This window comes from Camarhynchus parvulus, chromosome 3 (assembly GCF_901933205.1).
Source record: "Camarhynchus parvulus chromosome 3, STF_HiC, whole genome shotgun sequence".
Lineage (NCBI taxonomy): Eukaryota > Metazoa > Chordata > Aves > Passeriformes > Thraupidae > Camarhynchus > Camarhynchus parvulus.
This window is the reverse complement of record NC_044573.1, coordinates 26,807,519-26,822,094: the sequence shown is the minus strand read 5'-3', so window position 1 is coordinate 26,822,094 and position 14,576 is coordinate 26,807,519. Positions and strand designations below refer to the sequence as shown.

General features: G+C 41.5%; 1 protein-coding gene across 1 annotated transcript in view; it reads right to left on the bottom strand.

The window, feature by feature from the left end:
- SOCS5 (suppressor of cytokine signaling 5) overlaps window positions 1-13,603 on the bottom strand; it is a 32,912-nt gene extending 19,309 nt beyond the window's left edge. The window contains exon 1 of the mRNA XM_030944730.1: window positions 13,479-13,603. The gene's annotated coding sequence lies outside the window, so the exon portion shown is untranslated. The remainder of the gene's footprint in view (window positions 1-13,478) is intronic.
- Between the last annotated feature and the right edge of the window lie 973 nt (window positions 13,604-14,576).

Here is a 14,576-nt window from a genome sequence, read left to right as displayed (position 1 = left end):
GAATATTCTTGCAGCAAAATCTGTTTGCTCCTATACTGAATGAACATGGAAAAGAAGCACCTGATGCAGCAGGTACCAACTTCCTGAGAAGTTCACACTGACACAGTGGGCTCTGCTGCTGGTTCAGAGGAAGCACAACAATGAAACTCAGGGAAAGCTCTCTCACACAGCTCCAAGCATCTACACAATTGACACAGATTTTGCTACAGGGGAAATGCATTTGAAAAAAGAAACTTTCAGCTGTGCTGTGTCAACAGGCAAGGCCATCTTTCTTAAAGTTTAAACTAGTCACCTTAAAAACAGCAAAGAAATTCAGTCTACTTGGTGGCCCCAAAGTCTTTTCCCAAGGGGACATGATTCTGAAAATATTTTTTCTCCTTTTCCTCCTTAAAAATTAATTTATTTACTACTTTCACCTAATGCTTCCTATCATCAGGCACATTCAATTGCTTTCTCTAGCTTTCTGATTTGGTCAGAATTTCACAGGCTGGGTAGCTACCTAAAATAGTTCTTTAAAGTCTAAGTTGTTGGAAAAATGTCAAAAAAAGTTACATTTTGGTCCCCTTTAAAAAGTCACCTCCTCATTTTGAAAATTCAGGAAGTTCAGCCTTTGTGTGGAGTATCTTCTGCTATCTTTACAAAAGTTCAGATAAACTTGGTCCAGTTTGGAACTCCTGAAGAAAAATACCTTTAGGTTCATCAGCCTATGTCGGAGACATCTTTTGTGAAAAATCATCTTTTAGGATTTTTCCTGCTGAAGCTGAGAAGTTCAGCAACAAGATGTAAACAATAGGTTATCTGCTGCTGTGGAATGCAACAGGTGAGTCTGGATTGGCCCAGCTTGGATGATTATGGTTGATGGCCAATCCGGGGAGGGAACTCTCTCAGACAGAGTCGGAGACAATTGCCTTGTTACCATTCTTTACTTTTCTATTCTTAGCTCACCAAGCTTCTGAAAAGCTCTCCTGCCTTTTCTTTGTAGATAGTTATAATGTAGTACATATATATCATAAAATAATAAATCAAGCCTTCTGATAATGGAGTCAAGGATCTCGTCTCTTCCTTCACCCAAGAACCCCTGTGACAACTGTCACAAGCCTAGCAGTCTTTTGAGATTTTATCTGTGAAGGTCTCTGAAGAATCATATTGAGTTTTTTTTGGCTGTCACAGCACTCAGTCCTGACCAAATGCATAGACCCTGTGTGTGGGCAGTGACTGAGCACCCCCCTACAACCACAGCTACATGGGTGTGATAAGCGACATCCTTGTAATGCTCAGAAGTAACAAAGGCATTCAGATAGAGAAGAAGCCAAGCTTTAGCCCAGTATGGACACCTCAGCTTCTCTTGAGTCTTAACAAAACGTCACAGTCAAAATACCAGTGTTGGCAGGAGTCTGGAGGTACTGCAGGGCCAATGGGACAGCAAAGGAGGAGGAACAAGTGCATGATTCTGGAGCTGACACATGTCAGGGCTGTCCCAGAGATTTCCCAGCTGGCTTTGTGACATAGGACCCCCCTCAATCAATTAACTTGGGACCATTCTGGCTACCATGCTCTGCACAGCTTATTGCAGCCCAGAAATGTACTTGGAAGAAAAACCCTGCTGAGCATACAGAATGCAGAGAGTCTCCAGGGTACCCCACAAAAAACAAAACAAAACAGAAAACTGCCACATCCAGATCAGAATTCTTCAAGAAGAGAACTGGCTCAATTTTTACAGATTTTCATGTAAAATTAAAACAATACTGCTCAGCCAGAGGCTGCCCACAGACAAATTTCATGTAAATGTTCCAGTTCAGAGGTGCACTACAATATTTCAAAGTAGAGACTAACATTAAAAAAATGGCACAATTATTCTAGTTCTGTTTCTGAAAACAGATGAAGAATTTTGGCAAAAAGCTTTAAACAAAATTAAATTCAAGGCAAAGAAAAGGCTTAAAATATTTCAGTCCAGGAGATCAGAGATCAGGAAAGTTATAAATTATTGAATTTACCATCTCAAAATTTTTCCAACACTTCCTATTATCTATGAAAGAAACAGATGAAGGAAGAACACCACTGGGAACAATGACTTGTGTGAACTCCCATTTTCACTTAAGCAGCAATGCTCTTTGTTACAGAAGTTTACAGCTGCATAACAAAACAGGATCCTTTCTCAACGATACAAAATCAAACCATTCAAACTGTGCATTCTGACTTGCAAACTGCTGGGTGAACAGCTGGACACTCTAAGAGTTATCTGTGTGATGACCAGTGTCAGGTTCAGTGAAATGACAGCACAGGATGGAGCCAGCAAACACAAATAAAACATAATACTATCTTCCTTTCTAAAAATGCCAATTGCTTGTTTACTCATTGTGATCAGGTAACGTTAACACTCTACACCATCTTATTTTTTCCTGAAAAAATCTGCAGGTAAATCAGTGACCTTTGCAAGCCTCAGAGACAGACTCAACTGGAAGACTTCACAGCCTTGATCCCAAACAATGTCATGCTCCATCCTAAGAGAGTGAACAAGTGAAGCAACATGGGCATATACAAAGACAATATTCTCTTAAGTTAATACTGACAGTAGAGGACTTTTAGGCCTACAGCAAACAAGAGCTAAAGTCCACAAGGACAAGATAAGACCCCTCAAAGAGTCTAAAGAGGGGAAAAACCCCACTTCAACTGTAAGAAAACACACAAGGAGAGTATTTTTCCTTCACTCTTCTGACTCTCTTACCAGCAGTCCTGGACATTCTATTTAAATTCCAATCATACATAAGTAAAACCAGAAACAGCCATGACCATTAACTCTTTACATCCGGTTGCTGATGTTCAACTCCCATTATGGGCAATTGTAAGCTATTTGAAGTATCACGACACCAGCACAACCTGCACCCGGCCTAAAATTATTGCAATACCTTTGAACACAGCTACATTTGGTACAAAGTTACCTTTAATTACTCTTTTTTGTTGTTGCTGGGGATAATTTTAGATGGTTTGTTCTATAGAATAGAGTATTTCAGTTTGAGAGGGACCTATAATAATCACCTGGTCTAACTGCCTGACCAATTCTGGGCTGACCCAGTTAAAGCACGTTCTAAGGGCAATGTCCAAACACCTCTGAAACACTGACAGGCTTGGGGCATTGATCACCTCCCTAGGGTGCCTGTTTCAGTGTTTCAAGAAATGCTTCCCAGTGTTCAGTCTGAACCTGCCCTGGAGCAGCATTGAACCATTCCCGCACATCCCATCTCTGGATGCCAGGCAGAAAAGCTCAACACCTCCCTCTCCCCTTCCTCAGGGAGCTGTAGAGAACAATGAGGTCATGCTCAGCCTCCTTTTCTCAAAACCAGACAAGTCCAAAGCCCTTGGCTGCTCCTCACAGGACAATGCTTCCAGGCCTTGCTCCAGCTTTGTTGCCCGCCTCTGGATGCAAGGAGTTAACATATTCCCACAACAGATTTCCATGGTCATATATCCTTCCTACCTGATGAGAAGGGATAAAGATGCAAAAGCAGAAACAATTCTTACCAGGCGGGCACTGTGTTACAGCCCAGGGATCACACACCATTTTGGCACCACAGCACCTGTGGTTGTGCCACTGCCAACACACTGCCAGCTTCAGCTTGGCAAGGATGGCACAGAACTCCACTTCCTTCACTTCATGCTTTGTTCCTTTGCTGCTACTCCTCACCAAGGAGGCTCAAGTCTGTCTTTCTGCGTGCTCCCACAACAAGCAGAGTGCATGAATACACAGTTTACCCCCAGCTACTTGACTTCTGCACACACAGGACAGGTCTGCTTGTGCAAAGCCTTTTGAGTAGCAACTTTCTACACGTGTTTATTTGAGCCCCAGGCTCAGCTCCTGCATAGAGGCATCACTTCCCTTTAGAGCTAAACACACAGTTCAACTCCAAAATTAGTAAAAAGACAAAATAATATGCAAAGCTAAATGAGTGGGAAACAAAGATTAGGAGAACTGGATTCAGCTATACTTAAAGGATTTGCAAACAGTGCTATATTTGTAGGCCCACTAGTGAGATTTTGTAATAGATTTACCTCTGTACACTGACATTCTATTCAAGATTTGGCTTTTTTTCATCACTGTCCCAAATCAAAGACCAGAATATTTTCATATGTAGCTGACTCTGTAACACCACAATTCCTGTATACAAATCACAAAGGTTTCCAACAGCAAAGACCAAGACTATTTTCCCATGCTAACAACAAACTCCTCTATGTTTGCAAAATGCTTCCCTTTGGATCATTCCTTATAGCAATACTATGATGTTTTTATAAAAGAAAAGTGCATCCTGGGCATAAGGAAAACTTACAGTGATTAATGAAACCACAGAACTAAACATCCTTCTGAAGAGAGGCATCAGCTGAGCACTCTCACACGCTATTGAATGACTAAAGTACGTCATCCTGCTGCCTCAGAGCACCATTGCTGTCTCTTCAGCCCCTCCAGATTGCAGGAAGGCACAGAAACAAGCAAGGCAGAAGAAAAGAAGTTCTCTTAGGTATATCATCCATGATGTAGCATATTCTTAAATCAACAACTGGTAACTTACTGTCCCCTCTGAATTCAGAATAACTTGAAAAGAGACAGGGTACCATGCTTTAGAGATGACGACCTTACTGTTGACTGGAAGCCTGGCAGCAGTAGGTTTTAAAAATATCTCAACATCAATTTGCTTGTAAGAGTGAAAACTAAAACACTTGCAGAGAATTGCTGTCTATTTTACAGGTAAGCTGTACTCCAGTAACTTTCTCACTAAATTAAATCAGTTTTATGCCTCTTTGGGCAACAGCTTGCACTACATCTACAAATTACCTAGGTAACAGAGTTTTGAAAACCTTACTAGCACCTACTCCTGTATTTGCCTTTGGCAGAAAAAAGTTTTTGACTCATTTTTACGTTCAATTAATCCACAGTCACATTCTTCATAAAAAGACTTCTGGAAAAACTCAACTTGCTGGAAACAGTAACTGTAATTACTGACCCTCTTGAAGTCAGCCAAAATTAAATTGCAAAGTAGATTTTCTGGCATTCCACCTCTAACTTAATAGTACAAAGAAACGCAAGTCTACAAGTAAAAGAAGAAACCAAACCCAGCATTTGTGAGAACCCAGAAAATCAGACACAAGTGCTGAGTTTATAGAGGAAAACTGAGAATAGACTCTGAACATTCTCCTTCTAGATTTGTACTACATAACAAAAAGAGTAAAACTTCTGCTTTGCTCATCCTTGCAGTATCAAACTTCTGTCAAAAAAAGCATTATTATTAAAAAGGAGAAATAAGACTTTATGAAATTTCATAGTAAAGAACAAATCATAAACTGTAACTGTATGGCATTTTATCTCCTTACATAACATTATTCTCTTTTCTCTACAGTTTTCAGGTTTGTTTTACTTACTGCTCTCTGCAATTATGAACAAAGTCAAACCAAAAATTATGGAGTCTCTGTATTTCTCAGGAAAACAGAAAACACCACTGCAGATGTCCCATTAGGAAACTTGTGTGAAATTACACATGCCACTGTCAATGACACTGTCAAATCAAGATTCTTTTCACTTATTACAGGCTTTAAAGCAAGAACAAGGATCACACATTCCTCAACCATGCACAGATATGCTATTAGCATGCCACATTAACTTTACTAGCATTGAGACAATTGGCTTATCATGGTGCAAAATTGACGAACATTTCATATTTGACTAATGCTTAAAAAATATAGAATTCATGGACTATGTAGACATTCTGAAGTTTTTGCTTCTACTGAATTATTTGCATAACAGAAAAGAAAAGTGGTTTCATAATGTGATAATTTTTGAGCCTATAAGCAAGAACTTCCAGGACTAAAACCAAATAATTCCTATCTTAAAAACCATTTCCAAAATAAGCTGAAGATTTGCAGTTACTGCTATCTATTATCATCTATGATATTCCAGGAGAATATTTTCTACCCACATAAGCTATTGCTGAAAAAGGGTTGTAAAGTTCCTATAGAGCACACTAGCAACAGGGATTTCCATATGTACTTAAATATAGGTACTGTCAAAGAGACAAGCAATGGTACATTGCTATTTTTTTCCATTTTTAAAATTCTGATCAAAACTAGTTGTGAAAAAAGATAAACATCAGTCACCAAAAAATAGAACAGTGACCATCAAATGTGGGGAGGGGACAAACCAAACAACACTCAAAGCAAGGACATTTCAAACTTCCAAGCTGCTTAGGAAATCAGGTTCATACCTTAAAGGAAGTGTAAGTTCAATCAACAGAAAGTCAGTTTTTCCTGAATTATACGAAACTATAGAACACAATGTTTTTCCAAATCTAGTGCCATACTGAATCTAAGTCCAAACCTTGGTCAAAGATACAAGATGCCTACTACTATTTCAGACACCAGTTGCTCTACTGATCTGGGTCTGGACCTTAAGGCACCAAACTTCATTTATTTTGTTCACAACTGTTGGACAAATATCAAAATAGAAAATTTGTTCAATACAGTGGTCATCAGTTCCCCTCATAAGCAACTCCGAGCTATAGTGTGTGCAATTACTCGACAATTTTGAATGTTAGTCACAATCATTCTGACAAAATCACTGAAATTCCTTCAACAGACACTTCACTTCTAAAGGAGTTTGAGAGAACAAAGCCATGTTGTATGCTCATGGGGACTAACAATTCTACCGACAAAAATGCTAAATCCTCTAGCAAATGCTTCAGACTCCAAGGAATTTGAGAAAACAAAACCATATCATCTGCACATGAGAATTGATACTGGGCAACACAGACTTTTGAGGCAAAACAGCTTTGTCACTTCTCACAGCACAACTATTTGAGCATTATAAAAAACTCCTGACGATTCCCAGATTTTATCTTTTTAGCTCCAGTAAAGGGAAACAGGAGATCATCAGGTCAATCTGAAAGAGTCTTGTGTGTTTATTAAAATAACTTTTGCTAGAATACAATTCAATAAAAATACCTCTATAATATAGACTACTGTGTAGATTAACTGAATTTGGAAATAATTTAACTGAGACATAAAAGAACCACAGAAGACCTAAGAGAATTTAATTTGGAATTGTCATACTGGAAGACTAATTGCTAAGTTATCTTTCTCATAAAGAACAAGAAATGGATTTTCTTTCTCAAATAGACTAACTGAATAGGGGTTTAAAAAAATAAAATCAGTATTTCTACAACTTTACCAGTGCCCATTATGCTAAGTGTCAAGTATAAAGCCAGATTTTCTGAAAAAGACCATTTCAAACACTCTCAACTGAAGAGAACTAAGTTATGGAAAGAAAGTAACAACTACAATGTCCTAATCCAGATGGGACAGAATTTGTTAATTGCCAAACCAGACTATATGCTAATCATGTCAGCAAATACTAACAGGCAGACGACACACTCCTGAAATACAGTAATGGGATGTAACATAAGAATAGTCCTGACCATCACAGGGTACACCTAATAAAAAACCTGTCTGGCCAATACATGCTGCTCAGTAGAGAATACAAGAACAGGTGAACTATTTTTTAACACAGTCCTCATATCCTCCTCCAGAGTCAGTACTCTGCAGTACAGCGTTTTTAAACCCAGAAGTAGTACTTTTGCATTCTCCAAGATACACTATACAATCAACACTTTCAATCTCATAATTTAAATGTAAATTATCACATATAATCTGTTTTACATCTGTAAGAACCAGAGCTCCTGTTGTCAAAGCTCTTGCTTCCATAAGCTGACCAGATCTTAAGAACAATAAATATGAAGATTTTATTTGGTGGATAAACCACACACATTTTTGATGATAAAGCTGGTTTGTACTAAAACTTTAAATCTGATTTATATTCCAATCTACCATCACTGTGACAATCTGCATTAAGGTCTCAATGTACTATGAACAATAAAATTAAAGCAAAAATCAAAGATCAGGTTTGTTGCCAAAATTTTAGATCATGTCAAACGTCCAAATGAGTTAAACTGCTGGCAAGAAACTGCCAAAATACCCAGTGAGATACAGGCAGCAAAAACTTCACTCACTGAAAAGAGACTTTTCTTACCTTAAGAGTGTGGCTGGATGAGACTTAAGAGACAACAAGTGACTGCAGTCTGAAGGGACAACATAACACCATCACCCCTCTGTACCCCCACACCCTGCCACAAACCCCAGAGTTGGCATCCCTTAACCCACTACCAACTAACCCAGAGGAAAAAAGAAATTAGAACAGTGTGGATTAAATGAACTGGTCGAATAAAAATGGAGAAACTGTGTCAGAGAATCTGACGACTCCAAGTGGGTAATAACACAATGCAATTTAAGACAGGTCAAACAGGAGCTTTATTAACCCTGATCACAGTGAGAGAACATTGAGAGCATCTTTTCTGGTTCACTGCCAAGCGGTTGCAGAGACCCAAACCATACATTGTTTCAGAGAAAGGCAAGGAAAAGCAATCACATCAATGTTAACAAAGCCAGGTACCCTCTCCTGGGAGGGATGGACTCCTTAGGTCTGCTGCTAAACAGCTACAAATCTAATGAGAACTCAGGCAGTAAATAGTGTGACAATTTGGAGATGGCTCGTGGTGGAGCCTACAGGGATGGCCTGGTATTACCCTATCTGAGATGCAAAGTTGGAAACAATCAGACTGCTAACTTTTGGTTGAAAGGAATGTTCTTGGAGTAAAGATAACCCCTTAGCCAGACCTCTCAATCTTAACTGTTAATAATTTTACCACACAACGCTTTGACAGCTCAAAAATACATTGTTACCTTCCTCTTCCAAGCCACAAGTAAGACCAACAAATGGGAAATCATATTTACCAAGTTAAAAACACTGCAAGACACAACTCAATAGAAATTTCAACTTATTGAGCAAATTTTAAATTAAAAAAGTATTTTGATAAAATTGATGAGTTAGTGCACTAGTGAAATGATTAAAGTACCTCCTTCACAGATCCCAAGTATAAAAGCTCCTCCAAACCAAAATTCAGTAATAGGTACTTTTCCCACAAGTAAATCAGTCAGTAAATCAAACAGCGCTGCACATGTCTTGCTGCAAAACCAAAAACCCAAGGTACAGAGGCAGAGTATGTAGTTTGATATAAAAACAGATGTACCTAAGCAGATGAAATCCTAAGTATCAGAAGTTAGAGACATCTTGGAGATGGAAGTTTCCTGTTCAAGTTCTTTTCAAGAAACAGGGTCTACCCCATTAAACACGTTCATCCTTAGCTAGGCAAGTTCCATGAATAAAATTAAGTCAAACTGGTGTAAGCACCACTGCAAGCTAAATTTTTGTTATTAGAGGCCAAAAAGTCTAAGAGATTATACTGATCAATTTTTTATCAGAGTTTTGATCAAGCCTAATTCACTCAACTGCAGTCCTTAGGTCTCTACTAGCCTAATGGGAATATTAGGTAGTAAGCCCCAGACATTTTTTATCCCAGAATTACAATTCTTAATCCTATGACTGACATTTGAGTCTTGAGCAATGAGGCCCAAGTTATTTTATTTGGGAGCCAGGCTGACCATTGAAGTACTATTAGAATTCATTCTGCTGAGGAGGAACAAAAATGTATCAGATTTATTATTGCAGAAATATTTTATTATTTTTGATTGCTCCTACTCCAGTTTTTAACAATACCTCAAATTTCACCTCTGTAAATGTGCTCCAGTCTGAAATCACTGAAACACTTAGAAACACTGTAAAAGTTTCTGCATCTAAGAAACTGGTGCTCACCATAGGTATTGCAATATGTATTGCAATACAATAGTATCTTAAAGAATGCTTCATGCATCTACAACAGCAGTAAAAATATTTGTTGTAAAAACCTTGAGTTTACATAGAATAGTTATGTACTGCACTGAAATTGCTATTATTCTGCTGCAATAAAAAGAAAACCAAATTCCTGACTTTTTTGACTCTTCAATTACTGTCAAGATTCAAGCTTTCACAAGAAAGGAGTACTTGTTTAAATGCTTCAGTTGATAATGCAGTACATAACCAAGTAGTCTCCAGCTAGCCCTGAACACACTGTATTTGGCTACATAAAGAAAGTACTTCAGAGTCCTCAAGAAGTATTACTGATCTGGGCCAGCCTCCATCTCCCCCTCCTTCTTATCCCAATCTTTCATAGACAGGCTTTAAATGTTTTGCAGCTGTCCAACATTAAGGCTGAAGAATTCAACAACCACAGCACTATAAAAACACAGGGTGAAAAGCAACTATGTTCAGGACCTGTTACAGAGCTAGAAGAGGTTCCTGACTGCAAACTTCTTCAGCAAAATCTGGATAAGGCCCCGAGAGCAGATAAACCTGTAAAATTATTCTTTCTTCCTTCCAGATAATTCTTCAAGTGAGTGCCTACCATATAAACTAGTGCAGACTATGCATAACTGCATTGAGTTTTAGCCAACCTCTCTCACAGCCAAAAATATCAACCACCACCACTGCACACATTTTCTTACTGAGATTTTCAGAAGGTCTGCATAATCTTGTAACTACAAAGTTAGTGAGCCATTTCATATTTCCTGAGACTAAACTGCACATCAGATGATTCACCAATTAGTGTATTCATGAAGCTTTAAGAACCAATCAAAATTTCATTTTTGTTGAAAAATTTAACAGAAATGTCCAGCTGTATGCATGGAGAGAGCATGTGGGCTCTTCTCCTTTATTTAACTTAACTAACAGCTACGTTAGCTGGTGAAAAATATTCAGTGTGTCAAAGTTAATTTATCAAGCTGACAAAGTATAAGGGCTCCAGAAGGTATGGCATACATTTACTAAATTTTAAATACAACATTTTAACTAGATATAGCTCAAAGATTAAAATAAGCTGTCCAACAACCAAACCACACAAATACATATCACTCCAGGGCACTTCTTATTTAATGGAGCAATTGCATGCTTATTTCAAACTAATGCAAAGGTCAGCATATCAGAAAAGCTGATCATCCTTCAGACCTCAAACCCCATAAATCAAAAAGTGTTTTTTTAAACTAGGTGGATATCTTTGGAAAACAGAGGGCTACTCAGTACAATGCAGGCCATGATCAGATGGAGGGGAGGCACTGCATGTTGCACAACCAAACCTTGTACCTCCTGGAAGCCTCTAGGCACAAACACGACAAGGTAAAAAAACCAAGTGCTAATTTCCCCCTAAGGTTGAAACTAGGAAGCACAGCTCTTGGGAAAACAAGGCAAGGAAATCAGCCTAAAGTAGACAGTTATTCAGGAATTACTTAACTGGCCGACCTATTTCAATACTTTGGAATAAAAATCAGTATTTTAGGAGTTTATGATGAAGCCTTGAATCAAAAGTTATTTCATCTACGAAGTCAGGAATGCATAATTTAGTAAACAAAAAGGTATCCTGTTCAGATTTTACAATTGCTTTCACTATTTGCAACAATAAATAAAATATCACCAGTTTAACTAAATTCTAAGAATAGGTAAAATTGCTGTATGGAAGTTACATGGAGTGATCTGAATCCATGAAGTACCTATCAAAAATTTAGCTATTTTGTAGGAAGCTATCACAGGATGAGGTGCTTTACAACTATTAATAAAAACCATCACTGTTGTTTGATTACACAAAAATCCATCTCTAAGCATAATGAATGAGGCCCAAAAAAGCATGTTATACCATCTTTGGTTATATGCCCATCATGAAACATCTAATTTGAAGAACAGTGTTCTCTCTAGAACCTTGCTGCACAGTGACAGGTTTCACGTGTTTCAAAGAAGATTAAAAAAAAAAACAACCCTCTCTGCTTGAACACAGTTGATTTCTAATCCCTTGCATTTGCTTCCTCTTTCTTAGATGTACCCGCCATCATTATAAGAGCAACAGAAGAGAAATTCTAGATATTCCTACAAGGACTAACTCAGCCATTTTTCCGATGCTCTCATACACATGAATTCATGTCAAGCTACTGCGACCCAACTGTCTGAATTCACCGCCTGATTTGTATTGCTAATGCAGTCCTGAAAACCAGAGTAGAGGCAGGGCATTTAGACCAACTGGAAAATCAGAACAGACTTCATCCACTCAGTCCACCAGGTCACAAAATTGGTTTGTTTTCTCTCCTACTGTAGTTTGCTTTGGACTGACAAATAATTCACTCTGCCATACTTAGTCACGTACAGAAATGTAAAGAATTGAATCTGTTCTGACAGAAACTCTATTGCTAAGGCTATTGCTTTGATATGAGGTCCATTTGAGTATCTTGGTTTACAGACTGACAACTGAATGAAGTAGGAGGTTGCTAACTTGGAAACTTGCCTCCTTTCAAATGTCTCATTGCAGCAAACTCATCAGCTGAGGATATTCAAGGTAACAGGGGTTATGCTCAGGCTGAGAGCTGCATGAGATCCTCAGCACAAGCTTCTCATGGCACAAACTTGCATGACACAAGGTCTTGAGGTGCACGGATCACACTTCAAGATTTCTATGGATGTAACATTCCCAAACAATACTGGAATTAGCTCCCGTGAAAAAGCATCTTTGGTTTGTGTGGTATGGCCAGGGATCACACCTCACAGAATGGGATATGGCGCCATATGATGAACAGCATAAAATGTATCGCTTACAATCAGAAACAGTGCAGAAAACTTCAACAAGCTTTACAGGAGAGGGGAAAAAATAAAAGAGGGGAGGATTCTGTAAGTATTCAGGGAATGGAAACAGACTATTGTACATGCTGGGTTCATAAGACCACATCACCAGATGATACACAACCCTGATGAAAGAAATATTCAGAGACAGAAATGTATTCCATGGGATTGAGCTCCTGTGATTCAGTGCAAGTATTGAAGTACAAAGTTAACAACAACAGCAGAAATAACTCGATTTACTGTTCCTACAATTCCAAGAAATCATTCACAACTTCGAATCAGATGCTTATAAGGACCACTTGCAAACTTTCATGAGCGCTCACGAGGGAACCCGGCCTGGTGCCTAACGCACGCCGCTCCGCAGCAGGGGTTAACAGGAGGCTGGACGCCCTGAGGTCCCTTTAGTGGTCATTCTGCCAGGGAGATTTCCATACGGACAAGCCGTGCGGGCAAACTCGGACACAGGAGAGCGCCGAGCACCCCGCTGCTCCCGCACCGGCCCCACGATCGCCCCGGTGCCGACTCCGGGCAGCGCCGGCCGGCCGGGCAGGTTCGATCCCCGCTCGAGCCCTCAGCGGGGCGGCCGGCACCGAACGGAGCCGCCCCCCCGCACCGCTCCGCGCCTCCCCCGTTCCAGGCGCCCTTCTCCCGGCCGCGGCTGCAGCCGAGTCCTCGCCGTCCCTTCCCCCGGCCCCCTCGGGCCAGGACAGGGCGGCAGCTCCCGCCTCCCTCCCGCACGGAGCCGCGGCCTCGGCGGGCGGCAGCGGGGCCGCGGCCGCCGGGGGGCGAGCGGCGCAGGCAGGTCCCGCCCGCCCGCCGCGCCCGCGCCCCGACCGGAGGCAGCACCTACCGCTGCGCCGTCCCGGCGGGGGCAGCGGCGCCTCAGCGCCGTCCCGGCGGGGGCAGCGCCCGTAGCATCCCCGGCCCGGGCCCGCCGCCGGTGCCGCTCCCGGAGCGACCGGACCGAGCCCCCTCCCTCCCTCCGCCCAATGTAAAATAGTTCCCCGGGCCCCGGAGCGGAGACACGGGGAGCGACACCTCGCCGGCCAATGAGAGCCGGCCTGGCCCCTTGCGGCGCCAATGGGAGCGGCGGGTTGGCGGGGGCGGGGCGTCGCCCAGCCAACCGGGGCACGGCGCTCGCACTGACCCGCTAGGCTGTCTCCGGTGGCCTCCATTGACCACCATCTTGGAGTCGGGCGCGATGCCCGCGCCGCGAATGGGCTGGCCGGCCGGCGGCCATCTTGGGTCCGGGCGGAGCCACGTGCGGGGGCGGGCGGCGGGGAAGGGGCGGCCGAGCGGAGCCCCCGCCCCGCCGGGAGCCGGAATTCCCCGCGACAGCCGGCGTCAGGGGCGGAACGGGAGCGGCGGGGGGAAGCTGATGGCTTCTCGCAGTACGGCTCCCGAGGCGCCGGATGCTGCGCAGGCAGGGACCGCCCCGGCGCTGCGCCTGCAGGCGGCGGGCGGCTCCTTGCACGCTGCAGGGAGCAGCAAAAGCTTACTGGTGGAGGCCCTTGGAGACACCTCGGTATTGTGAAAAATGCGTGTTTTAGGATTGGCTTTTCGCAAATATTAAAATGAATATTATATGTGTTGTGTTAGAAAGTAGTGTTGTATTAATTCTCTTAAGTGTGTTAAATATAGTTTTAGGTTATAAAAAATGTTAAAATAGAAACTATGCTATGTAGGATACTTTTTTTTTAAAGAAAGGACTTGCAGCAAGGTAGCAGCCACAGGACACCTAAATCTTTCAGAGAAAGAGAATTTATTGCCCTCTTATCAGAAGAAATGAACTTCTTCCCACCTCGAAGGCGCTGTTAGGATTCAGAGGAAGAGGTTAACGATGACCAGACAGAATCCGGTGTTTGAATGGAATTTATGCATCATGTATGAAGTGCACGAATATGCAACGGGCTGTTGTTTTTAAGGGTTAATCCTTTGTTAACGTGTG